Source organism: Montipora foliosa, chromosome 11, assembly GCF_036669935.1.
Source record: "Montipora foliosa isolate CH-2021 chromosome 11, ASM3666993v2, whole genome shotgun sequence".
Classification (NCBI taxonomy): domain Eukaryota; kingdom Metazoa; phylum Cnidaria; class Anthozoa; order Scleractinia; family Acroporidae; genus Montipora; species Montipora foliosa.
This window is the reverse complement of record NC_090879.1, coordinates 44153853-44161173: the sequence shown is the minus strand read 5'-3', so window position 1 is coordinate 44161173 and position 7321 is coordinate 44153853.

Sequence of the window (7321 nt, the reverse complement as noted above, 5' to 3'; positions counted from 1 at the left end):
GTGTGAGTCGACGGTATTTCCAGCATCTTAGAATTTCTTTAACTTTTTCAAGTTTCTCATTGAAAGTTTAAAGATGCAGATAGTTCGCGGTCTGTTGAAATCCATAACCCTGGGGATTTTACTTTGTCTTTTGGACATTTCAATTCTTTTCCCGATAATAGAATTTTATCATTTCCAATACTTGCGTCGATCCATAGAGCCTCCGTTTTCTTATCATTGAGTCTGAGGCCAGAGACTTTGCTAAAATCGTCCAGCATTGCAAGAGATGAAACGAGAGATTCACGTGACCCGTCTAATATAAGTGTTGTGTCATCGGCGTACTGACTTAACTTAATTTCCACACCATTTACGGAGATTCCCTTTATGTTGGTATTTTTTCTAATTGCTGTGGCAAGCACCTCTGCCGATAGGATAAATAGATAAAGTGAGAGTGGGCAGCCTTGCCTGACGCCTCTTTGAATATCAAAAAAGTTACTTGCCCATCCATTATTCAGAATACAGCTTTCAGTATGACTATACAGGGTTTTCACCCAGCTAATTAGCGAAGCACCGAAGCCGTAGGATCTCAATGTGTCATGTATGAAGGACCATTCGAGAGAATCAAGGCCTTTTCAAAGTCAATAAAAAGTAACAAGCCAGGGATATTCTTTTATGTGGCATATTGCATATTGCGACCCTGTACTGCGTGACCAAGGAAAACAGCGATTCCCGTTTGTCCACCGAAGTTATGACCTGTTGGATAGGGTTAATATCTGGATGGGTGACCGTTAAAAATCCCCGTGGAGTGCACCGGATAGGGAGTCACACTAGCGTGCCACCTCTGCGAGCTAATTGCGTCTGGTTGTGGCGCTGTGCTCCGAAATCAGACATTGGACCGTATAGCGGCTACAAGAGGTGCCTTATTTATGCTTTCGGCGTAATTAACAATTATTCGCCGAAGGCGAAGTGATTATCGGTGAATATTCACCGAGACGAAGTCGAGGTGAATATTCACCTATAGTCACTGATCCTGAGGCGAATAATTAGTATAAATACACAGGTGATTGTTTCAAAAAAGAGAAAAAAAAAACCTTTCAACGCGAAATCATCTTCACTTACAGTGGCAAAACGATTACTGGCAGCCATTTTGTCCGTCGAGGTGACTATCGGCTGATAATCCGAGATAGCGAGCCAATGAGAGCGCGCGATTTTGTATAATCACCTGTATATTTATACTAATGTCTAATATTCAGTTCTTGGATATCCACAGAGACCATACCAGTATCCCAGAAAACTGATGTTGCGTTTTAAAACATTAATTTTTGTCGTCTTACTGTTCAGAATGTCGGATACTCACTGCCTCGCTATCCACCAAGGAAATATGGTGATATCCCTTATAAAGGATATTGCGTTATAAGGATGCTATTATAATAAATGTATTCCATGGTAAAGGTAAAGTCTGCTACGAGCCTAGAAGGCCCATTATTAGGCCGGCGCTTATCTCCGGTTTCGGTAGCATGAAGCGACCATCGCAGTCTATCGCAGGGTTAACCCCAGCATTAAATTTGCCGGTACCCATTTATACACCTGGGTGGAGAGGGGCAGCGTGACAGTAAAGTGTCTTACCCAAGAACGCAATGTCCCCGGCCAGGACCCGAGCCCGGACCACTCGATCCGGAGTCAAGCTCACTAACCATGAAGCCACCGCGCATCCCCACTTGTATTCCATAGTTGTGTATTAATACAGTTAATAGCAACAAGAAACTTATATCAAGTGAAACTATGATCTTCGCAGTTGTGAACGCAATTTTTTTGGAATTGCGTAGAGAAGCCTCAAAAATTCAGGACCTCAACGGTATTTGAACCCGTGACCTCGCGATACTGATACTACGCTCTAACCAACTGAGCTATAAAGCCACTGAATTTGGGAGCTGGTCATTTGTGGGTTCTAATGTTCCCGTGAGCAATGAATCAACGATGAAATGATATATGAATTGGATCATATATATCAACTGCGGATATGAAATCAAGTGAGGCTATGATCTTCGCAGTCGTGAACACAATTTTTGCAATTGCGTAGAGAAGTCTGAAAAATTCAGGACTTCAACGGGATTTGAACCCCTGACCTCGCGATACCGGTGCCACGCTCTAACCAACTGAGCTATGAAGCCAATGACATTGGCAGCTGGTCATTTGTGTGTTCTAATGTTGCCGTGAGCGATGAATCAACGATGAAATGATATAGCGTTGTTTCTGGTGACGTCATCCATTGTTATTAATATGCCAACCAGAACCTAATTGGCTGTTGAAACAATGACTTCTTTTGTTCCGTGGTTGGCACATTTAAATATCAAAAGAAATGTGACGTCAATGTTTGTAAACAAGAAAAACCGCTATATGAATTGGATCATATATGAACCGCAGATATGAAATCAAGTGAAGCTATGATCTTCACAGTTGTGAACGCAATTTTTGCAATTGCGTAGAGAAGCCTGAAAATTTCAGGAATTCAACGGTATTTGAACCCGCGATATCGGTGCGACGCTCTAACCAACTGAGTGATGAAGCCATATAGTGCGACAAATTCATTGCTGTACAAATGATCTAGAAAAGGGTACAAAATATACAACTACTTTCAAATACCCCATTGCCGTGATCGACAAAACCCACCTCATGTAAGAATTGGTTCTGCTTAATTCCTATTGAGCCATCACGGTGAAAATATCTTTATACACACGACCGTATGAGATGACGAGTGCAGTTGCATTTTAGAGTTTTTCGAATTCCCATGTTAAAGTCTTGGATACTCAGTGAATGAAGTAAATGGAAGAACCAGCCTACACACGACCGTATGAGATGACGAGTGCAGTTGCATTTTAGAGTTTTTCGAATTCCCATGTTAAAGTCTTGGATACTCAGTGAATGAAGTAAATGGAAGAACCAGCCTTTTTTTTTTCTTCCAGCATCGACTGTTGCAAGCAGGGAAACCAACCAGACTGAACCTGGGGCAGCGAAAACGAAGCAAAGCAGGCCCGTATTTCACACAAAAAATGCACAATATTTTAGTTAGAACTAACAAAAGGCACTCAACAAGAACTGAAGAGGTCGCAAGTTGGTCTGTAGCAACTTTCGATCTCTGTTGTTATCGTGGATTTTTTTTTTGTTACATTCGTTAAGTCTGCTGAAAACAAGTGAACATTATTCTTAACAATCAAAACCCTACTGCGAGCCCTTGAATTTTACTAGGGCAGATTATTTGCATGTTTATTGAGTGCTTTGACTTTGTTTTCCTACATTTTTTTAGTTGAAGAATCGAATCGTTTATTTTAAATATTTGGAAAAAACCAGATGAATCTTTTTCGGTCAACTGTCGCTCAAGTTACTTGTGGCGTGTTTTCTCTCACCGTGTGATGTGATAATTTTTTAGTCGATCGCAAATTTTAAAAGATGTTTTATCGTTCACGTTATCGTCGCTATGTTATAAAACAATTGGTTCATGCTTTTAATTGTGCATACATCGAGTATGGATGCACTTCGGAAGATTGAAGAGCACTCAAGAAGCTAGTCGGAGTTCCTTTAGGATGCGCCTACAGCAACTCTTACGATTCTTTCGCGCTCTCTAAACTTTCCAAGTGCATCCATAAGTCGATCAACGAACACTACCCATGCACCAATTTTGAATTAAAGGTCAAGAACCACACAGATTAAACTAAAAAAAATGCTCAACTTTACCTCGAAGGACCCTGGCTGCCAACACTTACAAAAACCGGAAAGCCTGGCCATAGTATCCTGATGAGGCCAAGCAGACAGTCTTAACTTGCTTCCAGTATCAATACATTACATCCCTTCCTTTCTTTAGAAACCGTAAACTATTACATAACAGCATGAATGTGAACCGAAGATAAATATATCTCAAAACTGTTAAGTCTGATCGAACTTTCTTACCTCCAAGAAAAACCGTGCGATCCCTACGCAAAAAACTAGTAAAATACAGTCCACCAATAGTTTGAAAAAGCTCCTTGTCTCAAGAAATCACAGTTCATTATCAAGAAAGCACAAAGTCATTGTATTTCCCCGGCATTCTAGTGGAGCACGTTGGTCTTGATGCCACTGCACGTTCCTCCAAATGTCCTGAAACCGGTTCTGGACTAACCGTTTCTGAGTGTTTACATCCTGTGTCGATTCTTTTGCTTCCTCTGGTAAATTGTAACGTTTTAGAAAGGAACTGTTTCGCTTGCATTCAGCACCATCCTTATTCCTCACAGTCACTTCACAACTATCTTTAGACTGCGCTACACGAAAGGCTCACTTTCAAAATTTGCAACGAGCTTTCTATACGTCTTCGTGTTCTTTAGCAAGTGCTGCAGTCAGTCAGCGTAGACTTTGTGACTCCAATCTCGAACTCGGATACTTTCATCCAAACGTGCGTCTGCTCCCCTTAATTGTGGCAATTTTCTTTTCAACCCCGCACCTGTTTTTGAACGCATAATTACAACTTCATAGAGTTTATTGTAGTAGTCCGGCATCACTACCAAAAGACGTTCCATGGGAAGAGGACCCATCAGCATCTGAATCTATCTTAGCCTACCAAACGTTTGTCCTCAGGCGTGCCGTCGTCTTACGGATGGATACCTTGGTGTCCTTCATATATCCGGCTCCTCTAAGCGCTTCCGGGATGGCAATTCTCGAGCCCCGAAAAACAGGTTTGTCTAACACACAAATTTATTCTTTGACACACAAATATACCAACGTCTTACAACGATACCAGTCCCCAATAAGGAAGTGCTGTGTCAGGATAGTTATCTCTGGATCGTTTTCACAAGCCAATTTAACTTGTTTCGCTGTCAAAGATACAGTCTTGCCCTCCCGGGCAGTCTATCTGCTGGTGTCTTTGGGTCTAACTTAATTGACTTGAAATAGCGCGTCTACAATGTTTGCCTTTCCGGCCGATAGACCAGTAGTATCCCTGTAGCCTCAGAACCATCGTTTCATTTAATACTTGCAGATGGCTTGGAGGGTCTCCCGAAGATACACTCACGGGGTCGTGATCTGTTTTCAGTTCAAATTTATGTCCGATCACATAAATTTTCAATATTTAGCACGTTCTGTCTGCGAATATCTTTGCTCTACATCACTGAGATTCCCTTAGGCGTACGAGATTGTATTCCACTGTATTCCGGGGACCGGTGGCTCAGTTGGTTGAGCACCGGGCTGCTCGACTCCGGCCGGACCAACACTCAGGGTCTTAAAATAACTGAGGAGAAAGTGCTGCCTTTGTAATTACATCCGCAAATGGTTAGACGTTCAAGTCTTCTCGGATAAGGACTATAAACCGTACGCCGTCTCACAAACATCTTCCATGTTCATTAGTTCCCTGTGGGACGTTACAAAAACCCACGCACTATTCGAGAAGAGTAGGGGAAGAAGTTCCCGGTGTAGTAGCTGTCTTCTGTGAGTAGATGGGTAGGTGGGTATAGCGTGTCCACATCAGCTAAATAGCTGCCAAAACTTCAACCTGCTCAAACAAATAAATAACAAACAAACAAACTCCTCATCCAAAAGTCGATTCAGCACTACATCCAAGACAAGTCCTTCGTAAGCTATAACGCGTGTGTTAAATTCCCTTCTAAAGTACGCAAGGATATTGGCCTGAGCTATCGGCTCCTTTAACTTCTGAAATGACTCCTCTTGCTCTTTGCCTCAAACAAAAGCTTTTTCCTTCCTCAAAAGTCTTCTTAGAGGTTATACTTCTTGATCGAAGTCTGTAAGGAACTTAGCTGAATACTTCACAAATTGAACAGAAGAGCTCAGCTCTGAAGCATCTCGGGGAGGGCTGGCATTTAATTAATATGGCGGCCACCCTCTCCTCCGACTAGGTGTCATACATTGACTGCTTGGATCGTGCCCGATAAAGGTCAATTTGGGAAGGCGAAACTGGCATTTGTCTCCATTCAGAGTCAGGCCTTTCTCCCTCAATCGAGTGACAATTACCTGCACATTCGGATTATGCTCTTATATGCCACAATCATGTACAATCAAAAGATCTGCCAAATTGGCTACTCCTCTACAACCTTGCAAACCATCCGCCACAATCTTGTTATACTTTTAGTTTGCTGGTCGTATAGGGACAGGATGGCCGGGAGCGAGTTTGTTGGTTATCCAATGCTAATTTTCATGCTTCAAAAGGGGCCTGTTTACATGTAGAATGGGTAACCCACCTGTCCATATGACCTCTTATTTTTTTCTCCCTCGCGTTTACATGATCGGTAAGGTAACCTGCCGAGGAGAGTTTCCCGGTCTGCCAGACAGGGTAACCGACCCAGACGGGTCGCATTTTACCATGTAAACACTTGAAGGTGGGATTACCCACCAACCAGGGATCGACTCGTATGACAATATACTGCATGTCTTTGGTGGAGGCGTTGCAGCCTTAAAGTGATAATAAGAGGCCACAGCACTGAAAAGTTGAAGCAAGCCTAGCCAGTGAGAGTATAAAAGCATAAACCGTCTTTCACCCACCATGCCTGTTTACGTACTTAAAGACCATGCAATCGCCTCGCGAAAGGTAACCCCTGGACCCCAGCGTGGTACTGATTGCATGTAAGCAAGCCATGTTTCGACCCCACCTAGGTGGGTTATCCCACCTACCCGGGTTACCCAACCCCTACGTAAACAGAAACTAAGTGTTATCAGTATTGTTTCGCAACTGCAGCGTTTATGACAAGCCGTAATTCCGGGATCTAAACGATTGTCAATTTGCTTTGTAATCTAATCGCTAAGGAGACAGTCATACACCTTACTAAACCACTGGGAGGACAGTTATTGGTCTGTAGTACCCACTATCCTGGAGATCGTCTTTCCATTCGTCCTTTTTCCACTTGCTTAACCACTGATGATTAGTAAGGCACGAATTGAAGAGATTCTCCAGTGGTACAGCGAGTTTTTCAGCACCATACTTCAGTACTCTAGCTGGCAGATTGTCACACCCACTTGCATTTCTCGTATTGAGTGACTCTAGTGCTCTTTTGACTTGTGCTTCGTTTACTGAATTGGACTCGACCATTGGCTCTGAGAAATTCGCCCTTTTTATTTGCACAACACTTGAATGGTTGTTTAAGTCACTCTTTGAAGAGTTTCCGGCTAACAATAACTTCTCCGATATCGTCTGCTATCGTTGCAAATTGATCTGTTAATATTTCCGCAACAATTTCTTGGTTGCTAATGATCTTGCCGCCAATTTTTAAGTTGATATCAGATCCGTTGGCCACTTTTCGAGATCCAAGAAACGGTTTGAATGTTTGGAAAAAAAACTATTGGGTTTCTCTAAGGTCATTAGTCTTTT